The sequence below is a fragment of the Elephantulus edwardii genome, unplaced genomic scaffold (assembly GCF_000299155.1).
Source record: "Elephantulus edwardii isolate Elephantulus edwardi_28Jun2011 unplaced genomic scaffold, EleEdw1.0 scaffold00074, whole genome shotgun sequence".
Classification (NCBI taxonomy): Eukaryota; Metazoa; Chordata; class Mammalia; order Macroscelidea; family Macroscelididae; genus Elephantulus; species Elephantulus edwardii.
In genome coordinates this window covers 8,867,199-8,881,095 of record NW_006399824.1, presented here as the reverse complement: position 1 = coordinate 8,881,095, position 13,897 = coordinate 8,867,199, and positions in this window count along the sequence as shown.

Genomic DNA, 13,897 nt, shown 5'->3' with positions numbered 1-13,897 from the left:
TTCTGGTTAAATTTATTCCCAAGTATTTAATCTTGTGATTAGCTATTGTGAAAGGTATTGTTTCTCTTAGTTCTGGCTCTGTATTCTTTTTGTCACTGTAGAGAAAGCCAACTGATTTTTGTATGTTGATCTTGTATCCTGTTGTTGTTGTTGTTGTGTGCCATCAAGTCGTCTGTGACTCACAGTGACCCTATGTACAACAGCTCTGTATAACAGCCCTAAACCCTGCTCTATCCTGTTTCAGTCTTATTATCTCTGACACACCTACTTCCATTACCCCAGTCACTGAATCAATCCATCTCACCAAGGGCCTTCCTCTCCTACGCTGTCCCTCCACCCTAACAAGCATGATGGCCCTCTCCAAGGACTTGTCCTTCCTTGCAAAATGTCCAAAGTATGTCAGATGAAACTTCAGAATCCTAGCAGCAGAATCAGGAGCAGCCTGGTTTAACCATCTCACCGACAAGCCTGTTCATTCTCGTTAACAGTCCATCTCAATTAAAAATACTTTTAAATAGTTTCATTCATTTGTACATGCTTTCTGTCTTCCTTCGATATTTACACCCTTTGTTGTTTACCACTTGTATGAGATGGTATGGACTAGATAGATGATGAAAAACTAAGTAGGTTTACAAAACAAAGGTTTTCTTTCTTGCTTATATATTTCTATTATTGGTTGATTCTGACTACTTCAAGTTATCATCACTCTAAGACCAAGCTGATGGAGCAGTCCTTGTTTGTGATGTGAGGTAGACTCTTGGTAGAGGGATACATTGAATCTCATACTGGCTTATAAAATTTCTAGAAATACAACACATATCTGAGACTCATGTTTCATTGTTCAAGGAAGTCATGTAATCACATCTAAGTTCAAGAAATGTTGATGCATAAATATCTCTCAAGGAAAGTTGATAAATTTCAATTGACTATATCATAGCATCTCTATGGATAATCATATGTTGAATATATGCTGTGTATGTGTATGTGTGTGTGAGAGAGAAAGAAACAGAGAGAGAGAGAGAGAGAGAGAGAGATACTGTCATACTGTCTTTGGAAGCAAAAAGAATAAAATCAAAATCTCTACCCTAGTCTGGATTCTATTTGTGGGCTCTAGTCATGTTAGTGTAAGAAGCTCAGGAAATGCAGTATAACAATATCACTCTCAAGCTCATAACTCATTACTATTGAAGCAAAACTGACTCATAGCTGCCCAGTGGGGTTGTGGGGTTTCAGGGGCTACAAATCACGTGATATTTATTGTCCCTCTTTCTTCTGTGGAACAGCTAGTGGATTTGAACCATGTGCTTTTGGGTTGGCATGATAATTCCTTACCCACTAGGTGACTAGAACTCCCTAACAATATCAAATATGACAATCATATATGAGTTTTACCACACTGTCTACCAGATAGCAAGCGCTACACAAACATTTCCTAGCAGCCCACACTGCAAAAATTGTCATTAAGGAAAGTCAGTACAAAGATTGCCACACTGTTCGAGCATCTAACAGCCTGAATTTCTCAGGAAATAATAGAAAAGTCTAATAAAGTAATAAAAACAAAGGTTTTACCAATCTCTATTAGACTAGTAGGTTTTGATACTTTTGTGGTTTTGAGTTTTGTGACATTTTTTTCTCCTCCTTTCTCATGGAGGTTTTACAGCAATCTTATCCCTAGGAGTCATCAGCATTAGCTAAGCCCCATTTAGCTCTGGTGTCAAGGTCATAGAAGATGAAGTTCATTGGGTCCATTAGTTCCTTGAACTATCAGGCTTTTATTTTATTCACTACTCTTTGTTATATCCTTTAATCACCCATCAAGCCTAGACTTGAAATCACTCCCATGACTCAACTTGCAACCAATAATACAGAGGCCTAGTATGTGATCAATAACACCAGACGGGAGCACATTCCTTAGAAGGGTCAACCATACCAAATCAAAAGGGCAGGATTTCCTCACAGATAAATTTCAGAATGAAACAAGGGATAGGAAAGAAGGATGGACGGAAATGGGAAACAAGGGAAAGCTGTTACTTTGTGAGAATTGTCATCATTGTGATGAAAAAATGTGCATGTATCATTGAATAGAAAAAGAATTATCAATACAATCACAGCACGAATGTTTTTAAAATTAGATAAAATTGCACTGTTGATAGAGATTATGATCTTTCTTGATTCTTAGTTGCTCAGATTATGAGCTTTTCGTTTTGTTTTTCTTTATCCAAGTAATGGATTAACTCTAATCATGTGAACACTATTCACTCACCTAATAGTTTGAACTCAAAACACACTGTTCTTTAACAATTTAATGACAAAATAATCTAGAGTACACTTCTGGATATTTTTCTACTTCATCACCTTTTTATCTACTTAAAACTAGATATCCATCCACCTTCAACACTTCTCTCTCTCTCTCTTTAGATTCTTTCTGAAAGGAAAAATAGAAAGTAATCATTTTAAAGATGTTGCTATGTGCCATTAAGTTGTCTGTGACTCATAGTGACATGATGTACAATGGCTCTGAACTCTGCCCTGTCCTTAGCCTGTCTCACTGACTCTGGTACACCTAATCCAATTATCCCAGTTATCATGTCAATCCACCTTATCTGGTGTCTTCCTCTCTTGTTCTGTCCCTCTACTCTTCTAAGCATGACATCCTTCTCAAAGGACTGGTCCTTCCAGGTCACATGCCCCAACTATGTCAGACAAAGCTTCAAAATCCTGGCTTCCAAGGAGACACTTGGTTTTACTCTCCCCAAGACAAATCTATTTGTTCTCCTGGAGGTCCATCGTATGTCAACATTCTTCTCCAGCACCACAACTCAAAGGCATCAATTCTTCTTATCACTAAAGATAATTCAAACTACACAGCATGAAGGAGCAATGATTTTGAAAATTAGTACCTAAGTTGGGAAGAACTGGAGAGCATTATGCTAAGCGAACTAATTCAGTCCAGAAGGACAAATATTATACAACGAGTATGAGGATCCAAGATGGGGGAATGGAGTCGGGGGTGGAAGCAAAGGTGTGTGGATGGTCAGGGTGGGGGTAATTCATAGGGTCGCACAATCTGATGGCAGGGGTGGTGAAGGAAATGGGAAAGATCTGCTCCGGTGTAAAAAACAATGTATTTAAACTTGTAAATAAACCAATATTATAAAAATATAAAATAATAATGATAATTCAAATAAAAATAAGTAGATAGAATTCCAAAAAATTTTTCTCAGAAGCTCAAATTCAAACACCCTGATATATATTATTGGGGTGAAATGCCTGACAAGTAGGTTAGCATGGGCACTAACTGAGAGCTCTGTTTCTGTTGTTGTGATGTCCTGTTGAGTCGGTACTTACTGAGAGGTGATCCTCAAGTGGGTTTGCAGACACAGTTAATCACAAGAGAAGCGATTGGCCATTTTCCACCTGCGAGGTCACTGATGGATTTGAGCCAAGGACCTCAGGGTTGGGAACAAAACACCTTGTCACTAAGCTACCAGAGGCCCTGCTGTTCACGTTAGGAAGTGTAAATTTGAAAAGAAGAGAGGTCTTGATTCTATAGAGAGGTGGTATGGAGTTATTCCCAAATGTATTACTTGAGAATCAAATGTATATGTAAGAATCACCTGGGAAACTTGTTAAACTATTGATTATCTTTCATACATGCTGAAGTTACATATCATTTGAAAATAGATTAGTGTGGCTGAAGTGATTACATACAATGTGAAGTTTTGGATCTCTCATATTATTACACTTTATGATCATGCTTGACTATTTCCGAAGTACTCCAATATTCATCCTTTTATAAAAGTCTCTTACTAACCAAATGAGAAAAGAGTATTATTGACTCTCAGTTCAAAGAGTATAAATCCTTGTAGTTTCAATATAATAAGTATTAATAATATTTTTTAGAAATTTCAAAAGTGACTTAGTATTCTCTTTACACTTGATGATTTTACTAATTCCTTCATGGGCACAATCTGTCCCATAAGAACGGTTTTGAGTTGGAGAAACCATGGAATCCAGGAATCAAAGTGTTTTAGAGATGTGAACTACTACTGAGGCTTTACCAGTCACCATATTCATGTATAGACACTCCACTGGGATTATTCACACTACTGTGTATAATGATCCATAACTTAAATGGACCTAGGTACTAGAGGTGTTTTAGTTGCTCCACTGATTCCCATTATTCTCAGTGCTCTCTAGCATATCAAATAAAAATCAAGGTATTCTACAGCAATGAGGTAGTGGCAGAATGCTCCCAGGCTGGCCCTTTTATGTGATGAGACTCAATGAGAAAACGTCTATCCTCCCTAGTCATTGTCCAACTCTCTGATGCATAGCAAGTGATTGCAAAGACCATGGTCTGTGTCTGAAGCACCTTAGTCTCCAGAAAGACACCATTGCTCTTCAGAACTTTGGAAAGGTCCCTAACAGCAGACTTTCCCATCGCAATACGTCTTTATTTTTTTTTTTCAATACGTCTTTTAATTTCCTGGCTACTGGTGGCAAAAGTGTTGACTGTGGAGCCAAGCAGACCAAAGCTGTGAACAATCTGAATCTCTTCACCACCCATCCTGATAGACTTGGAAAACCATGGAAGGGTCAGATATGAGTTGGTTCTGACTAGCTGTCAATGAGTGAATGAATGACAGTGGTGTTGTTCAGTATGCAAACTCAGGTAGAGCTCAAAATTTTATCCATGATATTATACTTAATAAAAGTCACTCAATGATTTAATGGAAGTCACCTAGTCTGTGCTGTCAATGCATTTCTCAAATTGATATGCAACTATCCTGATACATCTTAGAGAATATATGGGACACAGGGTAAGCAAGATGCCATGTAGTTTGACCATGACTGTTTTACTAGGTAATTCCACCTTGCTGTTGTTGATGTTATGTACCATCAAGTCAGAGCAATTCATGGCTAACTCTCCAGGGAATTCTTAGAGGTAATAGATCTCATAGGAGAAGATTGTCCATGTTTCTCCTGCACAACAACTGGTGGATTTGAACCATCTAGCAGTACAGCTACTTACCCACTAGATCACCAGAGCATAAGAAAATGTCAAAAAGTACCATAAATAGTAGAATGCAAATGTCATCCAAAATTTTATTCCATGCTTTTTTTCAGTTATCAGGTCTCATATTTTATTTTACTTTTCTAAACTGCCTACATTTTATTATGTATAAACTATATCTCAATAAAACTTTTTAAAATTAATCCAGTGAATGAGTTCTTCAGGGATGTAGAAGGAAAGGAAGTTTTAGAGGAAATCTTTCACTTGTTATCTGCTATATAATTTTGCTTGAATTTTTATAATGAGGACAAAGTATTTTTGCTGTTTCCTTAAAAATTAAGCAAACTATTCTTAAGAACTTCATAAGGACTCAGCAGTTTCATGAGTAAAATGTAATTAAAACAAAAATGTCTCTGTAGCTCCTAAGTTTATGTCTGTCAATTCTCAGTTGTTCTCCTGGAGCCAAAACAAGAGTAGATGAAAGAAACCCAAGACATGTAATTGGGATTTTTTGTTTGTTTTTTAAATTTTTTATATTATTTTTAAATTGCTTTGCTTATAAAGTTTGTATACATTGTGTTTCACACTATTCCTCATTCTCACTGTGTTTCATACAATAACTCCGATGCATTATGTTTGATAAAATCAATCACTATTGGACCTTGCCCATCATTACTTTGCCTTCCCCCCCTAGATCCTTACCATTTCCTTCCCCCTGTGCATGCAACCTTGTGGTTTCACTCGTTCTCTCCTTGAATTCCCATACATGTTTTACCAGTTATCCTCCTATTTTTATAATAATAGTCTTGTGTAGTAATTGTCCTTAGGATACTTGGTTAATTTGCACAGCTTAATGCTCTCCAGCCTCTCCCAAGTTACGTAGTATTTTCAAAATCACTGCTTCTGAATTCTTCATCGTGTTCAATTTTGTAAATGTACCCCAATTTCTAAAATCCATTCTGTTGTGGTTAAACATTTGGGCTGTTTCCATGTTTTTGAGATAGGAAATAACCCTTCTATGAACATTGGTATACAAATCTCCGTTTGTGTCTAAATTTTAAGTTGTTTGTGGTATATTCCTAATAGTGTAATAGCTAGGTCATTTGGAATTTTTATGTTCAACATTTTTAGGAAATAAATGTAAGACATGTATTGTTGTTGTTGGGTGTTTTCGGTCACTTCTGACTTTCAATATCCTTGAAGGTGCTGCCAATGAAACCCTGCGAGTCCTGTACCAGTACTATCACACTTGAGGCCATCTTTACAACTCTTATGTCAATCTGTTTCCTTGGCAGTCTTCATCTTTTATGTTGACCCTTTAGTACACCAGTGTGATAGCCTTCTCCAGGGACTAGTCACATCTCAGATATTATCTCAAATTATGATCAGAGATGCATCAATGGATAAACACTGAGTGGTAGCAGCATCTCTTATTTGTATGTTCCTCTCAGCTGAACTAAGGAAAAGGAAGACATGATGACTGTCTTCCTCATTCTTCTGAACCTTTGAAACTGAACCAAGTATCCTAGAGTGGAAGCAAGCCTTGCATCAGTAACTCTTTTAATCTAATTCATTAGATTGTCAATAGGAGAACAGCTGACCATACTAATAAAATGGGCTGGAATTTAAACGAATAATCATGTGGAAAGTTTTCAGATCTCTGATGAAAGGGGATCCATGGAAACAGAATATTTTTCTTCTGTTTTAATTGAAAACAATTCTATTCTTCAAAGGAGCTCTGATAAAGGGATAAAACACAAGATTTAGAGTTATTGAGTTTTAATTCATATTGCACACTAATTAGGCAGATACCCATGATCAAATTTATTGAACTGGCCTACACTTGTTTCACCATAAAGTGGAAGTAGAAAAAAGAACTATGAAGCTGCAGGAAAGAATCAGTACAATCAAATATACACAAAATAATATTGAACACAACGTGAACCCTCGGCAAATAAATGTTATTTGTTTTCATCATTTATTGGTACATAGGTAATTGTTTTTTTAGACAGTTATTCTTCCTGTGATCAAATGCATTGGATACACAGTCCCTTTTCTAGAATCAGTTTTAATCCTTGCTCTCATTTTACTTGATGCTTGTTGGATTCTTCTGGTAATATTTATTTTTATCCTTAGCTCTATTAGTTCACTAAGGTATTTCTTAATCTTATTTTGGGATTCTTATAACTGATTTCTCCTCATCTCTCCTACCAGCATTAGTCCATCTTGTATCATATATTTCACTATCTGAATAGATATAAATGTGCTTCTATCTGAGAATTTCCTTGCCAGTAGGCATCATCATCACATCCCATCTCCATATCAAAACCTTAGTCCCTTAGTATGGCATTGAGACCCTCTGATTCATTCATGTCTTTCAGAACTACTGTTCTATACTCACCACTTAGTCACCATTCCTTGTTCTGGTTAAGTTTGCATCTCCACATGTGGTCCAACATCTTTCCCCTGAATTATGTACTTCTCCAACTAAACTGTGTCCATCCTCTTATCACAGCCTTGTAGAGTCCCCTCTTAAATGCAAAAACCTGCATGGGCATTAATCCTCCTCTGGCACCCTGAAGGGGGTTCTACAAGTTGCAATTTTATTTCCCTTGCTTTGCTATTAAATTTAATTAACTTGATTAGCCCTACTCTTAGTTCTAAAATGTTCTTGCCTTGTCTTGTCATCCCTTTACCTACAATAGTTTCTCAAGAAAAATTTTTACTGCTGACTAAACAAATAGTCTACACTTCTAAAACAGATTTTCTTGTTCTTGGTCTGTCCATGGTGTATTCATATTCTTTGCCAACATTACAATTCAAAACAATTGATTCTTCTTTAATCTACTTTATCTATCTTGCATTGCTATCAAATTAGAACCAACTCATAGCTGAGCCTCCACAGGGCTTCCAAGGCTTTTGGCTGCATGAGAGGAGATTGCTCATCTTTCTCTATTAGAGACACTGGTGGATTTGAACCACTTTTGAGTTAGAAACTTAACTGCTTATTGACTAAACGAAGAGATTGAGATTGTTCACAGCTTCAGTTTGCTCGGCTCCACAGTCAACACTCTTGGCACCAGCAGTCAGGAAATCAAAAAGCGTATCGCGATGGGAAAGTCTGCTGTTAGGGACCTCTCTAAAGTACTCAGGAGCAACGGTGTCTCTCTGGAGACTAAGGTGTGCCTGATACAGGCCATGGTCTTTGCAATCACTTGTTATGCATCAGAGAGTTGGACAATGACTAGGGAGGACAGAAGGAGAGTTGATGCCTTTGAGCTGTGGTGCTGGAGAAGAGTACTGAATGTACCCTGGACTGCCAGGAAAACAAACAGCTACTCCTTGGAGGCAAGGATTCTGGGGCTTCGTCTGACATACTTTGGACATTTTGCCAGGAGGGACAGGTCCTTGGAGAGGGACATCATGCTTGGGAGAGTGGAGGGACGGCGCAGGAGAGAAAGACCCTCTATGAGATGGATTGATTCGGTGACTGGGGTAATCGGGGTGGGTGTGTCAGAGGCAGTGCAGTTGGCGCAGGATAGAGCAGGGTTTAGGGCTGTTGTGCATAGGGTCGCTATGACTCACAAATGACTCGACAGCACATAACAACAACAACAACAACAACAACAAACAAATAAGTGAAAAATAACCCTTGAGTTTTCCTTGTCAGTGATTTTCATTTACTGAAGGGAGTTCTGGTGCTGTAGTCAATAAGGAGTTAAGCTGCTAACTCAAAAGTGGTTCAAATCCACCAGTGTCTCTAAAAGAGAAAGATGAGCAACCTCCTCTCATGCAGCCGAAAGCCTTGGAAGCCCTGTGGAGGCTCAGCTGTGAGTTGGTTCCAATTTGATAGCAATGCAAGAGAGATAAAGTAGATTAAGGAAGAATCAATTCTTTTGAATTGTAATGTTGGCAAAGAATATGAATACACCATGGACAGACCAAAGAACAAGAAAATCTGTTTCAAAAGTGTAGACAGAGTGTTCCTGAGCAGAAATGGTAGTGAGATTTCTTCTCACATACCGGGCATATTATAATAAGGAGTCAGTTCCTGAAATAGTACATCCTGCTTGGAAAAGTCAACAAGAGGGCCAGCAAAGAAGAGGCAGCTCTTCACCGGAATGCATTGTCTGAGTGACTGCAACAGTGGATTAAGTGCAGCTGAGATTGGGAGGGTAGCACTGGATTAGACAGTCTTCCATTCTGTTGTACGTATGGTTGCTATAAACTGGAGCTGACTCAGTGACACCTATAAATAGCAACAAGAAGGCAGCCATGAAAATTTGGGGAAGAAGCAGGAGAAAGCAATTTTCAAGCACTTGCTTTGATACTACTTAATTTGTTGGCCAAATTGAAAATTAAATATTCCCAGAAATGTCTCTTTAGTTAGTTTAATGAGGTCCCACAGATGCTCCGCTGGAGAAGGAGGGATAATCTCCTCCTGTGCCAGTCGGATCTGATTTAACGACACACAACAACAACAATGAAAAGGAGATCCCACTGACATCAGAAAGCATTTGGGTTATGAATATATTCCATTGAAATAAACTTATTTTGAATTTTGCTCTTCTTATTAAAACTTAACAGCTGAAACCGCCATGTGGCAGTTAATATGGTTGGACAAGAATATTGAATATCCCATATATTGTCAGAAGGACAAGCAGGTCTTTCTTAGAGAATGTGAAACCAGGGTAATTCTTGGAGGCAATGAGGGTGACATTCCATCCCACATACTTTGGGCGTGTTGTTATGAAGGGTCTGTCCTGAAAGAAGAACATTACTCTTGGAAAGGTACAGTGACATGGTGACTGTAAAATTGGGCTCAAATGTATTGGCGATGGGGAGGTTGGTATAGGAGGATGGGGTCCAGTGCAATTATTCATAGGGTTGCTATACTCTGTAGCTGGATCAACAGTATATACACCAACATATGCCAGTTAGGGAGTTCTAGTCACCTAATGGTAAGGAGTTTCACTGCAATCCTAACATCATACAGTTCAAATCCACTATCCGTTTTGGGACAGAAAGATGGGAAATCTCCTTCCATGTGATTTACAAGCTCTGAAAACTCCCTAGGAGATCTGCTATGAGTTGGTTCAAACTCAACAGCACATAACAACAAGGACATGTATCAGTTGGTATATTAGTTAAAGATACATAGTGAACTGGAATTGGATTAGTTTTTCAAGGCCTTGATAGCATAATGGAGCTAGGGAGCTCTAACTATGATACATGCACTGAGTTAGGGTTATATGAATTTAGCTCTCAAAACAGTACACCTCGGAGTAGGAGTAACTGCAATACACTCAGCAGGTAGGGGATGCTATGAATGTTAAAGGGAAAGACAGTGACACTTTAAAACCTCTCAAGTTCCCCCAGGACTGACTTAGATGCTTTCTCTGAAGTAGAACAAAAGAAAACCAACAATAGCAAGTCCTTCCCTTAGTTTTCTGCACTCACCTGCTCCGAATCAATATCTAAAGCAGGGCTATCACCAGGTGAGGTGATTGTGTATTGAGGAGGACAACCCACCTTTGCCCTTTGAGGCTTGGCCTGAGTCAGTGCTCTACACACTGGTAGCAAATTGCCTTTTTTGTTGCTGAAATGGAACATATCCAGACTTCACCTGCATACATAACATGCTGTTGCCATCATCAGATTTGAGGGTAGTGAGAAGGCAGAGGAAGCTGCTTGATCAAAGGGCTTCTTTCTTTCCAGGGAGCTCAGAGAAGCAGGTCCATGCTTTCAGGTTCTCTTATGACTCTCTGGGATAGAAGAGTAAATTGGTTTAAAGTGAGGCACTGACCCATAACCCAACTCCACTTTTTTACCACATCCTTGGGCTTTGGCATGCTCAATCTTCATGGAAATGCCCTACTCTAGACCCATACCCAAGGCAATCCTCTTTACTTTCCAATAGCAAAGTGAAAGTTGCATGACAACAAAGGACAGGAATATTTCCTTTGCAGCCACAGGCCATGTGGTGACTGGAAGTTCCTTTTCTGAGTTACTGCTTCTGGCTGGAATGGTTAGTGGTGTCGCCCAAGAAATGTCAATGCATTGGCTCAGCCTCCAGGCAGGAACAGACTCTTCTTGCCAAGAGTGCTTTTAGTTTTACTTCCACCGCAGAACAAGCACGATGAACTGATCAAGGCAGAGAAAATGCTGCTGCTGCCAGAGCTAATATGCGTGCCCGGGGCTCAAGAGAGGTTGACACAGAGAGGCAACCCATGCTGGCATTTTCATTAACAAAGAGGCAGTCGGCATCTGGCAGAACCAAAGAAGCAGAAGTATAGTCTTTCACAGGAATTAAAGACTGTGCTTCTATAGACTGCATTTTGAGAAAGCTAAAGAAATAGACATAGCAGTAACAGCTGTTATTGCTGTTTCTCCCTGCAGGTGGAAAATAATGTCCCAGAGCAGGAAAAATAGTGGCTTCAGGAAGAGGATTTAGAACCTTCTCCCATGGATGACCATCATTGTGGCAAAAGGACTATCATCAAGATAGGGGAGATACGTGGGATGTTCAAAATCTGATTTCAGAAGAAGGAATATAAGTTACTTCAATAGCATCTCCTGCTCATTTTGGATTGTGTTTTCATGTTGCAAGGAGGGTCCAGTTCTTGGAGAGGGACATCATGCTTGGAAGAGTGGAGGGACAGAGAAAGAGAGGAAGATCCTTGATGAGATGAATTGATTCAGTGGCTGGGGTAATAAGGGTAGGTGTGTCAGAAACAGTAAAGTTGGCACAGGATAGAATAGGTTTCAGGGCTGTTGTACATAGGACTTGCAAGTGACTCGACGACATACATAATAACAGCAACAACTTAATGTAGAGTATATACACTAAGACTAACATGCCCACACATTTATATATGTTAATATTAACATATACCTATGTCAGATCATTGCCATAGAGTCAGAACCAACTTGTAGCTGACCCTCAAACAAGTTTTCTGAGACTATAAACAGTACAAGAGGAAATTACCCATCTTTCTCCTTTGGAGTGGCTGGTAAATTGCCAGAGTGGGCGCTTTTGGGTAAGCAGCACAATTCTCTACCCACTAAGCTACTGCGGTTGTTAGGTGCCCTCGAGTCAAGTACTACTCATAATGACCCTATGAATAGCAGATCTGTATCCCGTCCTATCCTGTGCCATCTTCACTTGCTAATACTAGAGCCCATTGCAGCAGTCATCATGTCAATCCATCTGGTTGAGAATCTTCTTCTCCCTCCATTCATGTCCCTCTCCAAGGAATAGACCCTCCTGGCAACATGTCCGCAGGATGTGAGGTGAAGCCTCATCATCCTTGCCTCCACAGAGCACTGAGCTGCAGCTCCCTTATATTTGTATCTCTCTCTCTCTCCATTTGTCTTTCTATGGTGTTGTTCTTATTGTGTACTATCGAACTGGTTTTCAGAGGCAGTTAATTGCGAGGGAGGAGACTGCCCATCCTTCCGCCATTGAGCAGCTGGTGAATTTGAACCACAAACCTTTGAGCTTTTAGTGTAGCTTCTTACATTAGGCCACCAGAGCTTTTTGGCATGTTGTTAGGATGGGCCAGTCCTTTGAAAAAACATCATGCTTAGAAAGGTAGATCAATGAAAGAAAGACCTTCAACAAGATGGATTGACAGAGTGAGGTGTGTGTGTATATACACATGTATGTATCTATGTGTAAACCTAGGTATATATACATATCCAGCTATATCTATCTATCTATCTATCTATCTATCTATCTATCTATCTATCTATCTATCTATTATCTATCTATCTATCTATCATCTATCAATCTTATATCTACATTTAAATGGAGTTCTGGTGGCCTAGTGGGTGAAGAGTTGTTCTGCTAACCTAATGGTAGGCAGTTTGAATCTACCATCTACTTGGAAGGAGAAAGAAAGATGTACAATCTCCTTCCCTGTGATGTACAGTCACTGAAAACCCACTGGAGAACTCAGCTTTGTGTTGCTTCCAACTCAATGGCAATGAGATGCGTCTGTTAATATATATTAGTCTTGCTCATAAATTTGTAAACTAAAGAACAATCCATAGGCTACAAAAATAAGATCTATTAAAATCAGACATCCATATAAAAACTAAACAAATCAAAACACTTGTCATGTTGATCAGACTCACGACAACAGGAGAACTAAGTATTTGATAGGTGAATTTGGGTACATTAACTATATGTACCACACACGGACCTTGAAGCTTATGCTAGGCAAAACAAAAATTCCCTTTAAAACTGTTGTTGTTGTTATGTGCCGTCGAGTCGTTTCCGACTTATAGCGACCCTATGCACAACAGCCCTAAACCCTGCTGACTTATAGCGACCCTATGCACAACAGCCCTAAACCCTGCTCTATCCTGCGCCAACCGCACCGCCTCTGACACACCCATCCCGATTACCCCAGTCACCGAATCAATCCATCTCATAGAGGGTCTTCCCCTCCTGCATTGTCCCTCAACCCTCCCAAGTATGATGTCCCTCTCCAAGGACCCGTCCCTCCTGGCAACATGTTCAAAGTATGTCAGACGAAGCCCCAGAATCCTTGCCTCCAAGGAGTAGCTTGGTTTAATCCTCTCCAAGATAAATCTGTTTGTTTTCCTGGCAGTCCAGGGTACATTCAGTACCCTTCTCCAGCACCACAGCTCAAAAGCATCCACTCTCCTTCTGTCCTCCCTAGTCATTGTCCAACTCTCTGATGCATAACAGGCGATTGCAAATACCATGGCCTGTATCAGGCGCACCTTAGTCTCCAGAGAGACACTGTTGCTCCTGAGTAGTTTAGAGAGGTCCCTAACAGCAGACTTTCCCATCGCGATACGCTTTTTGATTTCCTGACTGCTGGTGCCAAGGGTGTTGACTGTGGAGTC